Here is a 19,354-nt window from a genome sequence, read left to right as displayed (position 1 = left end):
TCTTTATTCAAATTTGTGTCATCATAACGATCTTAAAGTGGTTGTAACCCTAAAGAAAGAAAAATAAATCTTTTGATCCTTTAAAGCATACCCCTGATGACGTCAGACCTTTGACGAAACGATCGTCAGGTAGCCACGCTCACACCCATTGTGCATCTGCGTTCGCACTTTTACTTTGCTAGCAATCTGTTCGTTTTTAAACGGTATTTGTATTTTCATGTGACTCGGTGGAGTCATTTTAAGTGCTCAAGTAGTCGGTTGAAATAAATTCTGTTCAAACTGTATTACACGATCTGGCGCATTTTGTTTTTTTTTGGTGATACGTCGTTTTGAGGCTCGTGAGAGGATCCGAGCGGATTGGAAGATCACGTCACATCCGAATGATTGGGTCATCTTCCGGCATCCTGTATCGAGACGTCTATGTGATCTGTGATCGAATCTGCGCAGTTTGACCTCCTTTAACAAGGGGTCACTGGGGATCTGGTAAGCCTCCATTTATTACCGATCTATAGAGGTGAAGGGTCCACGTGGTCAAGTATTATTACTGTTTTTGAACAAACAAGATTAGTTACCTTTGCTTCATATCCATATGGGACATTATTTATATTATTTTGCTGCATCAATTTATTTATGATCATTTGGATTCACAGTTCGTTTTTGATTCTATTGGACACTTGAGTTTCATAAGTATCTTAGATTAATGTTTTTCACAATATTTATATTAATGTTTTTTCACAACATTTATATTTTGACTTCACAGTTTTGTTTGTTTTATTTTTATTAAGCCACATTCATATTTAGTGGCCAAGCGCTGCACTTTATTTCTTTTATTTTCGTTGTGCCCAGTATCCTGGTTAAAGTGTTCAGCTGCTGACTTATTCGTTTTCACTAAGCGCAGATTTTTTACTTCTTTTTTGTTTGTTTTTTTTGTTTTTTGTTTTTTTGTTTTTGTTTTTTATCCTTTAAAGCATGATAGACAGCACAATGGTTGTCATTTACCCCTCTCTATGTTCTAAAAAACCTGGAATAAAACAATAAGGCCGCGTACACACGGGCGGACTGTTCGCCCAACTTTGTCCGCTGAACAGTGTTTCAGCGGACAGTCCGCTCGTGTGTGGGCTTCAGCGGACAGTTTCAGCGGACAGTTTCAGCGGACAGTCTGACGAACAAAGTTTTTCGGAATTTCTGTAAGACTGTCCGCTGAAACTTGGTTTCAGCGGACAGTCCGCTCGTGTGTAGGCTTGTTCGACAAACTAAGTTTCGCGCATGCTCAGAAAGGATTTAGACGGCGAAGGTTGCATTGCAGTGTATTGGACGTCGTATTTCTCGTCCCGTCGTACGTGCCGTTCACGTCATCGCGCACGCTTTCAGCGGACTGTTCGTTCATCGTGTGTGGTCAAGTCCGTTCATGCAAATTTTGAGCGGACTGTTTGTCGGATTGTTTGACGAACAAAGTTGGACGAACAGTCCGCCCGTGTGTACGCGGCCTAACAGTTCCTGTGTCCCCTGTCTTCTCTCCCCTTGTCAGCTCAGGAGTCTGCATTATGACATTCTGTAGTCCCAAAAATAAACCTTGGTTAAAGTCATTGTAAAATTATGTAATTTATTTTGTAAAAAGATGATATAATGTGCAGTGTGTCTCCCTATGTATTTTTAATGTAGAAAATACCACATTTACAGAGCCGCGGGGCACTCACGTGACCCGCTGGAGCTCTTCCTCTCCACTCCGAGCACTGCAGAGGGAGGGGCCGCTGACATTAGCCAGGAGGAGAGAAGAAGTTTCATGGCGGGTCACGGGAGCGCCCAGCAGCGCTGTAAATAAGGCATTTTCTACAATAAAGTTACACAAGGAGACAAACTGCACATTATGTATTTTATTTACAAAATGGATTACATGTTTTTAGAACGACTTTAACTAGGGCTTATTTTTGGGGTAGGGCTTATATTGCAACAATCCCTGAAAATAACGCTAGAGGAAACAGGGTAGCACAGCCACATTCTAAAGCCTCATAGGACTTTGTACAAACTTTCCCTTGGATTTTTGTACAAAGGGCGTCGGCTCTGAACTTGTATTGCATACACACAGCAGGACTTTTTTTAGCCAACTTTCACTAAATCATGTGGTTTTTCTGCTCTTTACCGCCACCTTTGGTCAACTTCTGTATTGTTGTCTGATCTTTTGCATTGGTTCTGAGCATGCCTGTTTGTACTTTGTACAAAAGTCCTATGGTTTTCTGTACACACGATCAGACTTTGCTCCATCGGACTTTTGTTGCCAGAAAGTTTGTCCGTTCGCACAGCCAACAAAAGTCCGATGAAAACCAAAAAAGTTTGTCTGATGGATCGTACACACGGTCAGATGTTGCTCCAAAACAGCTAATTTGCATGTTTGTTGTCAAAAAGTCTGATCGTGTGTATGGGACTTTAGTCTTCACTGCAGCATCACAGCTTGAAAAAGAAAACACCTTCAGCCTGCTGAGTGAACAGTGTAGAAAAAGCAGCACACCAATGAGGGCATTATTTTGCGCATTCTCTCTCTCTCTCTTGCTTTCAAAACATTTACTGTTAATACTGCAGAAGAGCCTCGTTTGTTTGTAGACACTCCCCATCCAAGAACTGCATTTGACCACCTTCTGTATTGCTTAAACCTGCTTCAAGCTGCTTTTGCATTCCCCATAACTAAGCAGTTCTACTACAAAGGAATGTCTATTGGCACAGGTCCTAACAATTCCAGTTTGAATAAGTCCTTAGGTAGGTGTTTTTCAAGCTACCCCCAGACAGTAAGTTCAACCAAAGTTTATATTTCGCGTGGATGCTTACTACATGATACCAGACCTTACAATGGAACCTACGTCCCTTTAGCTATTATGCAATCATCCAATTGACTTTTTCATTATGAAGAATGCAGCAGGAAGAAGGAGATTACATGGTGTTGAGGGATGCCAGGTTGGGAACTTTAACAGAGAGATCTGGCTAATGAAGCCTGAAGGGATATATGAAGCTGTTGCAGCCTACCAGTGGACTAACTCTTTAAATTACCTTTGTCTTATGGATTGATTAAACTGTCCCTTGAGTTGATAGCAGGCATATATAGGTGTCTGCACATATTAGCTGTTCAAGTGCCCTAAAACCTTGAGAGAGGTATTATACAATTGTTCATTTCAGTCCCTGAGGTTGACACCTGGCCTCATGCCCCCCACCTACTGAACCTCACTATTGGTCAGAGAGACTGCCAATTATAATTATGGACCAATAGTTAGATATAAAAGGGAAAAAGACAGGGATTGTGGTTGAACTTGAAAAGACGTTTGTTGTCCGAAGTGCTTTTAGTTGGTTGCAGCTCCAGTTTCCCATGTTTTGGTACTTTGAAACCGGGAAACAGTTGAGGCAATGGAATGAAGATTATTGTGGACCATTATGTTCTATGGAATCTTTTCTTCCATTAAAAACAAAAATGAAAATGATAATTTATGTATTCTTTAGTTGAAGAATGATGTATGGTAATGTGGTATCACCCAATGTTATAAAGTGCAAAATGGACCTATAAAGAAAAATGTTATGCTGTATATACGCCTCAAGTTGGAACGCACAGGGTCAGGGCAGGACTTACCATTGGGCTTGACTGGGCTCAAGCCCATAGGCCCGCCAAATAGGGGGCCCTGCCGAGATACATAGCCGAGTGTACTCGGCTCCGCTCCGCTCACAGTTACGCCCAGTCCCGCCCTATGGTAGACATAACACAGGGACTGGGTGTGAACGTCAGCCAAGCCGAGTACACTCGGATACTCTCTGCTCTGCACGGGGACTGCGACAGGACCCGAGAGCTGCCGAAATACGCAATTTTTAAACTTCAAGACTGCAATGACAAGGCTACAAATGACAAGGCTACACTGACACTGGACAAGGCTGCAGATGGACACTGATAAGGGTGCATTGATGGGCATTTAAATGTACGTTTTTTTCTTTAAACTTCCCTCCTAAAAGTTTTTTTCCTTAAAATCCCATCCTAAACTTCGGGTGCATGTTATACGCCGATAAATCCGATAATGTATAGAAGATGGGGCCCGAAAGTGACTCAAGCCCAGGGGCCCCCACCACCCTAAGTCCTGCCCTGCCCATGGTGCAAAACTTTCAGGGCAGGTGGAATGCACGCCAATGTCCGGAGGTTCCCTGCTTTCACATTAAAGGTCGGATGCCTATGTTTGGAATTGTATGCATGTTTTACCTACTACGGAGGTTTTTACAATAAATAGAAACTATTTTACACTATGAGAAGCCTATTCTTCTCTTTCTCCCTCCACCACTAAACCCTGCCACTGCAAAATTGGGCCTAAACACCACAACATAAAGGCACCAGAGAGTGTCTGGAGGATATCTCTTGGTCACGGGCGACCATCCAAGCGATAGCTGACTCTTCTTGTTATATAACAAGAGGGTCAATGCCATCTGTTGAGTGGGGACCTTTACTTCACACGTGGTGACTGGGTGACACCTAACGATTATTACTGTTGTAGACACAGCACGGGACTATTTCATAGGTTAAAAGGATTCTATTTTGGATATTACTACACCTTGTTGGGACTGAGCACTTTTTCATTTGGACTTTGTGTGCAAGTGCTCACATAGAGCACATTTGTTCTATACGTTAATATAGGTTTAATCCTTTTCTTTTTATTGTTTTATTTTGTTCATCTGTTTTGTTATAACTGAAAAAATATTAAATATTAAAGAATTATATATAAAAATGTGTGTGTGTATATATATATATATATACACAGTGCCTTGCGAAAGTATTCGGCCCCCTTGAACTTTTCAACCTTTTGCCACATTTCAGGCTTCAAACATAAAGATATAACATTTTTTTTTTTGTGTGAAGAATCACCAACAAGTGGGACACAATTGTGAAGTGGAACGAAATCTATTGGAATTTTGAAACTTTAACTAATAAAAAAATTAAAAGTGGGGCGTGCAAAATTATTCGGCCCCCTTGCGTTAATACTTTGTAGAGCCACCTTTTGCTGCGATTACAGCTGAAAGTCGCTTGGGGTATGTCTCTATCAGTTTTGCACATCGAGAGACTGAAATTCTTGCCCATTCTTCTTTGCAAAACAGCTCGAGCTCAGTGAGGTTGGATGGAGAGCGTTTGTGAAGAGCAGTTTTCAGATCTTTCCACAGATTCTCGATTGGATTCAGGTCTGGACTTTGACTTGGCCATTCTAACACCTGGATACGTTTATTTGTGAACCCTTCCTTTGTAGATTTTGCTGTATGTTTGGGATCATTGTCTTGTTGGAAGATAAATCTCCGTCCCAGTTTCAGGTCTTTTGCTGACTCCAACAGGTTTTCATCCAGAATGGTCCTGTATTTGGCTGCATCCATCTTCCCCCTCAATTTTAACCATCTTCCCTGTCCCTGCTGAAGAAAAGCAGGTCCAAACTATGATGCTGCCACCACCATGTTTGACAGTGGGGATGGTGTGTTGAGGGTGATGAGCTGTGTTGCTTTTACGCCAAACATATCATTTTGCATTGTGGGCAAAAAGTTCGATTTTGGTTTCATCTGACCAGAGCACCTTCTTCCACATGTTTGGTGTGTCTCCCAGGTGGCTTGTGGCAAACTTTGGATGAGACTTTTTATGGATATCTTTGAGAAATGGCTTTCTTCTTGCCACTTTTCCATAAAGGCCAGATTTGTGCAGTGTACGACTGATTGTTGTCCTATGGACAGACTCTCCCACCTCAGCTGCAGTTCTCTGCAGTTCATCCAGAGTGATCATGGGCCTCTTGGCTGCATCTCTGATCAGTCTTCTCCTTGTCTGAGCTGAAAGTTTAGAGGGACGGCCAGGTCTTGGTAGATTTGCAGTGGTCTTATACTCCTTCCATTTCAAAACGATCGCTTGCACAGTGCTCATTGGGATGTTTAAAGCTTGGGAAATCTTTTTGTATCCAAATACGGCTTTAAACTTCTCCACAACAGTATTACGGACCTGTCTGGTGTGTTCCTTGGTCTTCATGATGCTCTCTGCGCTTTCAACAGAACCCTGAGACTATCACAGAGCAGGTGCATTTATACAGAGACTTGATTACACACAGGTGGATCTATTTATCACCATCAGTCATTTAGGACAACTTTGGATCATTCAGAGATCCTCGCTGAACCTCTGGAGTGAGTTTGCTGCACTGAAAGTAAAGGGGCCGAATAATTTTGCACGCACCACTTTTCAGTTTTTTATTTGTTAAAAAAGTTTAAATTATCCAATAGATTTCGTTCCACTTCACAATTGTGTCCCACTTGTTGGTGATTCTTCACAAAAAATTCTAATTTTATATCTTTATGTTTGAAGCCTGAAATGTGGCAAAAGGATGAAAAGTTAAAGGGGGCCGAATACTTTCACAAGGCACTGTGTGTGTGTGTGTATATGTGTGTGTATATATATATATATATATATATATATATATATATATATATATATATATATATATATATATATATATATATATATATTTTTTTTAATACACATAGAGCACACTCTCTTGTGGTTTAAGTTTTATGTTATACTTACCTTAGGCCCTTCTTTCACATAATGGGCACAACATCACCATCCATTCGGGAAGATTGATCTGGAATTCAGAGAAGGAAAAATCTCAAGAGAAGATACTTTAGTCCATGGCAATTGTGTTCTTGTGAAATTTCTGTCTCCCCATCTTGCTGGAAGGAGGATGACACAACCCCCAACTAGTCATTATGGGTGGAAGGCAACCATAAATCTATGAACTGGTAAAAGATTTATGGTATTTTTATTATCATTATTTTTTTGTTTTTTACTAGTAATGGCGGTGATCAGCAATTTTTAGTGGAAGTGCAACATTGCGACGGATAGATCTGACACATTGACACTTTTTTGGGACCAGTGACATTTATACAGTGATTAGAGCTAAAACTAGCCACTGATTACTGTATAAATGTCACTGGCAGGGACCGGGTTAACACTAGGGGGTAATCAAGGGGTTAAGTGTTCCCTGGGAGGTGTTTCTAACTGTGGGGGGGAGTGCGGTGACTGGAGGAGGAGAGAGATCGCTGTTCCTGATCACTAGGAACAGCAGATCTCTCTCTTCCCCTGCCAGAACGGGGATATGTCTGTTTACATTGACAGATACCCCCTTCTCGCTCTCTGAGGAGCGGTCGTGGGTCGCTGGCGGAAATTGCGGTCCCTGGCCACTAGCATCGGCTCCGGCATCACACCATGGGCGCGCGCCCCCTAGAGCACTTCTATAACATACCCCTAGGACGATTCGCGCAGCCGCACCAACCTGCCGCAGTATGACGGTGGCTGGTCGGCAAGCAGTTAATGATTTGATAGTGATAATGACATTAGTGATGAGGATGATGAAGATGATCACTACTAAATAAAGAATTGTTATGAATAGCAAACTGTAGCTAAAAACTACATTGTTTGGATTATTTCTTTGAAGTTCAGCATTATCCTGACATTTCACTGGGGTTTTGTTTTAAAATGATAGCATATTATCTCCATTACAGAGATCTAACATTGTGTCTGAGCAGGACTTGACACAGGTCAGTAAGCTGGGACTGCAGTCAGATGAGCAGCTGTGACATCAGCGACCTTGTCTGTGTATATAAACTCACCAATCCAAATAGTCCATATCTACAAAGCAAGCCTGAAAAACATTCCGAAAGAGAAATACAATCTTATCCTATATTGATTGCAAACAATACAAAAGCCTACAAACTGCCAATTTGTATTATGTATATATTGTTAAGCAAATGAACCTGTAATCTGAGGCTTGTGACTGCAAACCTAGCTGCTTCTTAGCAGGTTTGCTACCATACTTTAAAGAAGAACTATAGTATTTGTATTTATTTTTTTCATATTGGATAGAGCAAGGAAGAGTTATAAGCCATGTAATGCCCCGTACACATCGGACTTTCTAACAACAAAACCGTGGATTTTTGTTTGAAGGTTGTTGGCTCCAACTTGTCTTGCATACACACGGTCACACAAATGTTGGCCAACAATTACTAGGGAAGAGGGGAGACATGGGTTATTTAAAAATGCATTATACCATTATGCTGAAAGGGCGCTTATTAGCGCAAGAGTATAGTGGGTTTATCCATGACAGCGACGTACAAGACGTACGTGATATCTCCATTACGAACACTAGTTTTACAAGACCGAGCACTTCTGGCTCATACCTGATTCCGAGCATGCAAGAACTTTTGTGCGACGGACTTGTGAACACAGGATTGGAAAGTCCGAAATCAAAGTTTTGTTGGTGGAAAATTTGAGAACCCGCTAGCCAACATTTGTTGGCGGAAAGTCTGCAATAAATGTTCAATGGAGTTTATACATGGCCGGACTTTCAGCCAACAAGCTCACATCCAACATTTCCCTTCAGAAAGTCTGACCGTGTGTATTTGCCATCTGTGTCCCATTGGGAAGATTTCTTCTTGTCCAATAGCCATAGTGATATCCTTGCAAATTAACAGAATCTCTTTGGGCCCCCCATGCCACCAGAACTAGTGTACCATAGGAAGAGTCCCCCCCCCCATCACTTTTCTGGGGACAATCAAAAATGTGGGATTTTCTTTTACTTTCACTTTCAAAGATATTGATAAACAGGACAAATAGAGAGGGTGAATCTCCCTAATGACAGCAGTAGAAACCTAATAGGTGTTCTAATCCATTTCCCTTCTATCCAAAACTAAAATAAAAAATTGATTTTAGTTATACTTTAACATGAACTTGTGTCGTGCTCTATGTAAGCCATACAGCCAGCTCCTATGGAATTATGATGAATTATGCCAGTCTTGGCGAACCTTGGCACCCCAGATGTTTTGGAACTACATTTCCCATGATGCTCCACTACACTGCAGAATGCCAGAGCATCATGGGATATGTAGTTCCAAAACATCTGGGGTGCCAAGGTTCGCCATCACTGAACTATGCATAAGGATCCCAGTTGTTTTTGTGGGGTCAATTGTTAGGTCCAGATGTTGACCTACCACCATGCAAGAAAAAAAAAATATGCACGTTAACCCAATCTTGGGTAGAAACCAAACAACTGGGTTTATTATTACAGTGATCAGTGCTAAAAATATGCACTGTTTTTATGCATGTATTGTGTACTTAGCTGCATGCTTGGAGTTTAGATTTTAGGATGGTGCCTAAAGAGGGCCTATTGAGTCAAAAGGCTTGCACTAAATAATGAGTGTTTAGCCTTTGGATTGTACTTATGACTTTGCAGAAAGGTCTGTATTTTATTGATAAGTGTATTATTATTCAAGTTGTAGAACTGCGTAATCTTTTCACTATATTCACTGTAAGGAGAGAAGTTTGAAAGTTATTTTGCCTCAAATTAAAACAATCTGGTTTATCATCTTCTGTGTGCTGGCCGTACTCAGCCCCGTGGATGTGACACTGCAACCTTGTACGAATATACCTGAGCTTGGACACTGTGTTAGAACAGTCATTTCCCAGATCTCTAAATGACGTCACAAAGGACCTTGGGCATTTCAGAAACCAGCTGGCAAGCGCCACCAACAGCAGGTGTACTTGTCCCCAAGAGAGAGAAGTATATTCAACAAAAAGTATAATACATAATTTTACACCAGCTCTCAAATCTTTTAAAGATGAGAATAATTTGCTTTTTATCAAGTTTTATTGTAGATAAGAATGTTTAAAAAATATGATGGCATTCGATTTGTATTATATTTGGCAATTGGTATAAAAACATTGGAAAACATGATGCCATATCAGTCAGTTGGCCACATATGACAATAAAAACTGACAGATGTTCTAACTGTTAAATGCTCTGAAACAAAATAAAATGTTTTGGATGGAGTTGAGCATAAAATATTTTGATGCAGGTGTAGCAAGAGGTCAACAATCTACTGAATGAGTGCCCATCCATTCACACAATGTATTTTTCAGTGACATCCAGAAGCACCACTGCCATGGGCTATAACTGAAAGTTCACTAGTCTGTTAATTACAAAGACTGTACTGCACCTCTGTGATGTCACCGTTATCACCTCCATGATTGTCACTGATGTTAAGGCTTCTCCCAGTATGATGTATGTGTTTATAAATGTACATGGATTTAGACTGATGTGAACGTGCACACGCATGAATTGGGGCTCATCCCAGATGTGAAAGTGCAGAAATTGGGGATTATCCTAGAAGTGAAGGTGTATGAATTGGATCTGATCTGAGAAGTGAAGGTGCATGAATTGGGACTGGTCTCAGATGTGAGGGCATGTGAACTGGGTCTGATGTCAGATGTAAAGGTGTATGAATTGAGGCTGACCTGAGAAATGAAGATGTATGAATTGAGTCTGACCTGAGAAATGAAGATGTATGAATTGAGTCTGATCTGAGAATTGAAGGTATATGAATTGGGTCTGATCTGAGAAGTGAAGGTATATGAATTGGGTCTGATCTGAGAAGTGAAGGTATATGAATTGGGTCTGATCTGAGAAGTGAAGGTATATGAATTGGGTCTGATCTGAGAAGTGAAGGTATATGAATTGGGTCTGATCTGAGAAGTGAAGGTATATGAATTGGGTCTGATCTGAGAAGTGAAGGTATATGAATTGGGTCTGATCTGAGAAGTGAAGGTAAATTTAATTGGATCTGATCTCAGATGTAAATGTGCATAAATTGGGTCTGATCTCAGATGTGAAGTTGTGTGAATTGGGTCTGATCTCAGGTGTGAAGGTGCATGAATTGGGACTGGTCTCAGATGTGAGGGCACATGAACTGGGTCTGATATCAGATGGGAAGGTGTATGAATTGGGTCTGATCTGAGAAGTGAAGATAAATTAATTGGCTCTGATCTCAGATGTAAAGGTGCATGAATTGGGTCTGATCTTAGATTTGAAGGTGTATGAATTGGGTCTGATCTCTGATGTGAAGGTGTATGAATTGAGAAGAGAGAGTGTGTATTGATTGGGGCTATTATTTATTGGCACGCATTGTCCAATGCTTATCAATTGACACTTAAAGCGGGAGTCCGCCGGGACTCCGCGTTTTTCTTTTTTTTTAAAAGCCAGCAGCTACAAATACTGCAGCTGTTGACTTTTAAAATAGTGACACTTACCTGTCCAGCGCGCCCGCGATGTCGGCACCCGAAGCCGATCTCTCGATCGTCTCTTGGGTGCTGCCGCCGCCATCTTGGGTATGGGAATCAGGAAGTGGAGCCTTTCGGCTTAATTTCCCGGTTCCCTACTGCGCATGCGCGAGTCGCGCTGCGCAATAAGGATGGACCCGCTGCCTCTGGGATCAGTGTGTTTCCCAGCAGGCAGCGGGGGACTTTCGGAAAGGGGCGTAATCTACGCCCCTTTCCGCAGAGAGCTATCCCGGAAGTGGGTGCAGATACCTGTACTGTACAGGTACCTGCACCCCCCTCCCCCTGAAAGGTGCCAATTGTGGCGCCGGAGGGGGGGAGGGTTCCGATGAGCGGAAGGTCCACTTTAGGGTGGACCTCCGCTTTAATATAATATATGGCCAATCCTTGGTTTAGCATGAACCAATGAAAGGACAGACAGTGGGATGGTGACGTCTTACAGTCAGAGTAATAAGCCATTAAATTACTCCCAATTACAGACTTGCAAATGCGGGCCGTCATACTGAAAAAATACTTCCATCCATTATTACTGTTACAATGGGCAAGTTAGCTAAAATCTTGGAGATTTGGCCATTTTGCTCAGTTGTAGGAGGATTCTAAACTTTTGTGCCTGAACGCAAATTGTCATATGTAAATGTCGGTAAACAAATCCATTCTCAGCAGTCAGCCTTATTGCAATCACTTTTCGCCTACACAGTATATAGAGGGTAATATTGTTGTACATCAATGTGGCAACTGGTTTCAGAGCTTGAACTACCTCTGCAACATTCAAACCTGTAAAACTGATCAACAATCAGTGTACTTGTGAGGGCTTAAGTGTTTTGGGGGCCAAATGTAACTGCATTAATCAGTGTGCCCTTCAGCTGGCCCAGATTGCCCATCACAAAGTAACAAAAGAGCCATGAGTTTATAAGAATTCAGCTTGATAGGACATATAGTCGACAACAATATGACCGTCTATACATCTCATTCTGCTAGCCGTGCTACCTGAAGGACAGTCATTAGCTAGAAATAATTGTCTTTGGCCCCAAGACCTGACCCCTTTGTTCTGTTTCTGTCAATAGTCTACAAGCGAGATATCTAATTAATCAGACGCTGGCTTCTTGATCTAGTTAAGAATCTCTTGTGCATACTTCTAGGCCTTATGAGATTACTGGCGACCTTCCGCTTTGTGTTGGATGATAATTTATAGATGTGTAAACATTTTTAATGACAATTATATGTTCCGCCTAATGAAATTTTGTTAGAAATGGTCATGGAAAGGCATGACGGTGCATCATTAATGTGGTATTAAGTGCCTACTGCCAGGATGATCTGATAAACTCTCAATAAACACGCACAGCTAGAAATGAGAGATTTCTGGGTAAATCAGGCATTAGGTAGGACTGCGCGGTTACAGAATATAATGGGTGAAGCATAATTTACTGTGATTTACAAGAGCAATTAGAGAGAAATCGAATAGGCTGAAATTGGATAGGACTAAGATAGAGTTCTGGTTGTTCAATGAATTGTTGTATTTCACTCTTGCTATAGTGGATACAGATGTAATGTTTCCTCATTGTTTTTTAGGTGTGCTTATCTATTAAACAGTGGAGGCAAGTTTATTTACCTTGTTAACTATGCTTTATTTAGAGGGTCAGTCAGGCCAAGAAGGGGTCACTTAAGTTTTTTTTTTTTTTTTTAGATGCCAGCGGTTTGAAATACCATTCACATTCCTATAATTCTTGAAGGCAAAATCTAGCTTTTTTACAATTGTTAAAGTTTTGAGTACCGTAATTGAAAAATCAACCACCCCCCCGAGGATAGGTGACCCACCATGGACCCGAAAAGAAAAAGGTCAACAAAGGCTCCCTCCACTGGCCTCACCCAGTGACATTACAGAGCGATGTGCCCGCCTTGTGATGTCAACCCAGCATGTCCCTGGGTGGCCTCGTCCTTTAACTATTTAGGAACTGGCAGATGGAGCTGGCAGGCGGCTTGAGTCTTCAGAGTGAGTGGACCTTATTTGAGTTTGCAGTGGCGGCAGGCAGCGTGATTGACGATGGATCTACATTTGGGACATTTTTTTATTTTGAATTTTTTAAAATAAGGGACTGTATAATGTTGTTTTTTTGCCCTACCACCTTTTTTGTTTTTGGGTGAATGAGTAGGTAGAGTAGTACCCCATACTCATTCACATGGGGGGAGAGATCTGGGGATCCCCTTGCTAAAGGGGGCATCTGGATTCTGATAAACCCCCACCCACAAACCCCCACAGCCACTGACCAGGATTGTGGGAAAGAGACCCTTGTCCCCATCAACACAGGGACAAGGCGATTTGGGGGGCAGGGCCCCCCTCCCCCAAAGCACCCCCACATATTGAGTGCATGTGGCCTGGTATGGTTCCCTCCCTTTCCTGACCTGCTAGGCTGCATGCTCATATGGATATTTTTTGGTGTGGGGGTTCCCCTTTAAAAATCTGTACCAGACCCAAAGGGCCTGGTATGGATTTGGGGGGGGGGGGGTTCCCCAGGCCATTTTTTTCTTAATTTTTATTGCCTGCAGTTTTTTTTCTTTTTACATTCAGCTGTCAGCAGGGAACCCCGCTGACAGCATGTGACACTTTGGTTGTTAAGGATGCGGCGGCTGCCTGCTCCTTAAAAAACTGGTTGTTTACTAGATGTTAAGGATGCCAGGGGCTGCTGGTTCCTTAAATATTGTATTCTGGGACCACTGCTTATTTACCACATGCATTTTTTTTACATTTTCTTTGTGAATTTACTTTCACTCCTGTTTTATATTTACCAAACATTTTTGTGTTATGTGTTAATTACTGCATGAAGTAGTACTGAATTTACATTTTTGGGATCGCATGCGGTATTTGGGAAAACACCTAAATACCACATGTGATCTGGTTCTGTCAATGGAGCCCAGAGTCCAAAACCTTTTCTGCTCAGGCACACTCACCATAACATACTCAAATTTGTCATAACATTCACTGAACTCTGTAAAAATGTGGTTAACCACTTGATTCCCCAATCTCCTAATGCCCCTTAAAGTGCCAGAGCATTTTATTTTGGTGATGTCTGTTCTGCACTATATATATATATATATATATATATATATATATATATATATATATATATATATATATATATATATATATATATATATATACCTGTATATCATTTTTTTAAGTCTTCTCTAATATATTACTCATTGTTTTCAGATAGGGCTTTAGTTAAGTAGCAAATGTGGATACATTTATTTTTTATTGGAAATAAAAAGTAAAACAAGAAAAGCATTTTCCTATAATTTTTCCAGATGCAACATTTACGTAATTTGGCACCCTATATATTCATCCCAAAATATAATCAACAATGTTTCAACTTAAAACTAATTGATCAATTTAAGCAGGCCATTTGAGTTTCATGTGGTACTCCAGTGTCTCCAAGGATTTCTCTATAGTAACTCAATTACTGGGTGTATCTATAAAATTCCGTAGCAGTATCCTTACAGTAACCAGATCACCAGTTCCATCTTTAGTATTTGGTAGCACATGATAGGCAACAGAAGGCCACAACCCTCAGGCCTGGGCAGGAGCCCAGCACCTCAGACCTAGGTAATAACCTGTAGACCAGAGATCTCAAACTGGCGGCCCTCCAGCTGTTTCAAAACTACAAGTCCCATCATGCCTCTACCTGTGGGAGTCATGCTTGTCACTGTCAGCCTTGCAATGCCTCATGGGACTTGTAGTTTCGCAACACCTGGAGGGCCGCCAGTTTGAGACCCCTGCTGTAGACAAAGGTCCTTCTAAAAGCATGACCAGATATTTGGTTAAAGCTATGCCCAACCCATCAATAGCAATCTCATAGGGGAATGGTTGCCTAACCAAAAAACAGCAAGGCCAACCATGATTTATCCCTGACTCTGTCCTCTGGATTTCTTAACGGAGTCTGGCAGATGACACCTCACAGAAAGCTACTGAGTAGATCTTACTGGAGAAATCAGTGAGCTACAACAAAAACCAAAACAATAAGTTCAGGTTTTGGTAGACATTGGGGATCACATCTCAAAAACTGTAAGGAAAAAAAAAAATTTGACACACTCTTTTGTGAAAAAAAAAAAAAAAACTTTGCCCAAATGCCCCCTGCAATTGCAGCTGTTCTTTCTCCACAGGAACTCTTGGCTCAGCATATATCTCTGGCACAAGCAGGTCTCTGTCTGTAGCTAGTCTCCCCGCACTGCAAGGCTCACCAGAAGACCACAGCCAGTGCTATATATGACCTATTTATTTCGAAGAGGGCTCCCCAAATCTTGAGAGAACTCAATCAAACACAAGCTCCCTCAAGATGGCACACAGGTGTTATGCCTGCCTTCATCTCAGAAGACAGAACAAAAGGGAAGTTCTCATTAAAGTGATATTAAAGATGAGTTTTTTTGTTATAACAAAACATGTTATACTTACATGTTCTTTGCAATGGTTTTACAATTATCTGTGGCCCCTCCTCCTTGACCAGTGCTCCCAATAGCAAGCCGCTTGCTATGGGGATGCTAAAGCGTGCTTGCTCCCAAACCCTGGTTTATAGGTCCATAAGACACATAGAGCCACGGCTCCGCCCCACCCACTACTATCTCCTCATTGGCTCACTGGCTGTGATTGATAGCAGTGGAAGCCAATAGCTTCCACGGCTGTTTCGGTAGATGAGGATAGAGAGACCTGGGACAACCTAAGCTCCTATGCAAAATGCAGGATCGGGAGGGGCTCAGGTTAGTATTAGGAGGCTGTGGGGAGGAGCAGCGCATGGAAGGTTATGTCCATCATAGGGCAGGACTGGGCGTGACTGTGAGCGGAGCCGAGAAGAGCTGAATACACTCAGCTATGTGTATCTCGTCTCCGCCCAGTCCCTGCGATCTCGGCTGCGTTCGCTCCGCTCCGGCGAGTCTCGGCGGCGCCAATTTTAAATTCATCTAAGTGATGGACACTGGGGGCAAGGCTGCACTGACGCAAGGCTGCACTGGCAAGGCTGCAATAGACACTGGGGCAAGGCTGCACTGACAAGGCTGCAATAGACACTGATAAGGCTGCATTGATGGGCATTTAAATGTAAGTTTTTTTTTTTCCTTTAAACTTCCCTCCTAAAAGTTTTTTCCCTTTTTTAAGTTCCCTCCTAAACTTGGGGTGCGTGTTATACACCGATAAATACGGTACTTATTTAGAAAAAAATGACAGAAACTAACAAAAACGTTTTTTTATTCTTTTTAGCAAAACATTTTAAATCCAGCAGTGATTAAATACCACCAAAAGAAAGCTCAATTTGTGTGAAAACAATTATACAAATTTAATTTGGGTACAGCGCTGCATGACCTCGCAATTGTCAGTCAAATTCATATAATTTGGGTTCAGCGCTGAAAGCTGAAAATTGGCCTGGGCAGGAAGGGGGTGAAAGTTCCCAGTATTGGAGCAGTTAAGAAACATAGGACACATGGGGACTTCTAGTGCTAGAAAGTGAGAACTACACCAGAAATCTCACTACAGGGAATGAATGTGAGACTAAGGCCGCGTACACACGGGCGGACTGTATGGCCTACTTAGTCCGTCATACAATCCGACGGACAGTCCGTCATACTTTCAAATGAACGGACTTGACCACACACGGATAGCCAAACAGTCTGACGAAAGCTTGCGCGATGACGTGTACAGCACGTACGACGGGACTAGAAATAGGAAGTCCAATACACAGCAATGCAACCTTCCACCGTGTAAATCCTTTCTGAGCATGCGCCATTCTTAGTCCGTCGAACTAGCCTACTGACGAGCGGATTGTCCACTGAAACCAAAGTATGACGGACAGAATTACGGAAAATCCGAAATACTTAGTACGCCAGACTGCACGCTGAAAAAGTCTGCTGAAGCCCACACATGAGCGGACTGTCCGCTGAAATGTGTTTCGACGGACTAAGTAGGCCATACAGTCCGCCCGTGTGTACGCGGCCTAACACCCACAGATATCAGACAATGCCCACACTGATTGAAGCTGTAACTATGAAAGAAAAATCATACCCAAACTTCAGCTTTTAACACACTTTTACCAAATTAGTGGTTTCCCTTAGGCCCCTTTCACACTGGGGCAGTGCCGGCGTCGGCGGTAAAGCTCCACTTTTTTTAGAGGCGCTTTACTGTCATTTTAGCAGCGGTATGCGCCCACTAACGGGGTGGTTTTAACCCCTGCTAGCGGCCAAAAAAGGGTTAAAACCACCCCCAAAGCACAGCAGAGCGACGCTTTGCCGGCGGTATAGCTGCACTGCCCCATTGATTTCAATGGGTAGGAGCGGTTTAGGAGTGGTGAATACATCGCTGCTTCACCGCTCCAAATATGGGGCTAGCAGGACTTTTTTCACCATCCTGCTAGCGCACCGCTCTAGAAAAGGGCCGTTTTTTTTTCAGGTGCTATTTTTAGCGCTGTAGCGCCTGAAAACCGCCCAGTGTGAAAGGGGTCTTATACACGTTTAGCAGTGATAACGATTGCACCATTAGACATGCAAATAGGCCATGGATTTGAGAAAAGTGACCTGCCGCAGTACCAAGTAGCGATGGCATGTTTCCATCCCGGGTAAATTGTATAAAGAAAAAAGTGGGCAAGTGGGACTTCAAATGAAGCATGTCAATTGAAAATAAAAATAATGAATACATGTGAGTAGATAAAATTATTTAGATTTAATTTATATTCAATAACCCCTAGGGTTAGTTCATGATCTGAATGCATACAATAATAATACCTTAATATAAATACAGATATAAAATTAATATATTTTCATAATCATCAGAGAATCTGGAGTACAGACAAATCAATGGCCATACATGAATGCAGTTCATATCAGAAATACATAAATTACCAATCAAAATCCTAAAATATATGCAAATAGGCCAGTAACACCTGCTATATTAATAGTAAAATGGTCATCAACTAACAAAGTTTCTGAAATAAAAAACAGTTTTCCCAGAACTGGCAATCAGATTTAAATATTCATTTTCCAATTGTCATTTTCTAGTTGAGGTTTGGCTCCCATGAGCGAAAACAGGTTGTGTTTATTTCAGACTTTGCGATCAGTCAGGGCTTTTATGATTACTCTTTTTCAAAGGTTTTATATATAAAACCAGCACAAAGCACCGTGCTCGGTAGAAATGAGCATTTTTTCCTCTTTGTTTAAAGGGGAAATCCTTTAACCTCAAGGAGACAGTGATAAACAGCGCTTTTTGATGAACCAAGGCCAGAGTTTTGACAAGTGCTGAATGGCGATGGAGGATAGTGTCAACCACTATTATTGATAAGTACGTCTAGCCTGTCACCACTGACAACAATATATCACCTAAACAGGTAAGACAAAACACAGCCTATACCTACAGAATTCAATGCATACTAAACTCGGTAGGGGAGATTTTGATCAAAGCTGTGATCTAATAAAGAGGATTTAGGAGAGACTGACAGCAGGAAGTCATATAAAGCGGCTGGCCTGTGCGAGACATTCAGTCAGTCTGGAGACATTTTACAGTAGGAGCCTAAAAACAATTTAATTGCATGTGGTGCATTACAAAGTATAATTTATTAGAACAGACATACAAACCCTTCATTCCACATAATTCATAGCATTTGTTCTCTAAGAGAAATGAAATAAACATAAACCAGGTTTGCAATAAATAAAAAAGAATTAAAGGGAATGCAAATGATTTTTTATAGGTACACATATAAAATAGATACATATAATTCAAATAATTTTCTTTCTTGTTTCTAAAGTGACACAAGATTTAGTTGGAGACAATTGGGTTATGCTGCCGCCTACAGGAGGATTTGGACACTGTCAACAAACAGAGAAGCTGACTTCCATGCTGTTCTTGCTGATGTTTTAAACCAAGGAGTTATTACTATAATTCCAGCAATGGGTAGATTTCAGGGTTTTTAGTCCAACCTGTTTGCTGTTTCCAAACCAAATGTGGACATTTGGTGTTTGTATGTGATACCACTGTACCAATAGAAGTGAAAATTGGTTCTGATGTTCTGATAGATAGACCATGAAGTGCTCATTCATTTAAAGAAGCAAATCCGTGATTAAAATATAGTCTGGGTGGACCCTGTTCTGGTCCTAGGCTGCTACCTATCTACTAGTGACAAAGGGAGCACTCACTAGACAGCAGGGAAGGACTAACCATTGGGCCACTCAGGCACTGCC

This window comes from Lithobates pipiens, unplaced genomic scaffold (genome assembly GCF_037356315.1).
Source record: "Lithobates pipiens isolate NorthernLeopardFrog02 unplaced genomic scaffold, aLitPip1_a1.2 Scaffold_10, whole genome shotgun sequence".
In the NCBI taxonomy this organism is placed as follows: Eukaryota; Metazoa; Chordata; class Amphibia; order Anura; family Ranidae; genus Lithobates; species Lithobates pipiens.
Note: the sequence above shows the minus strand (reverse complement) of the source record.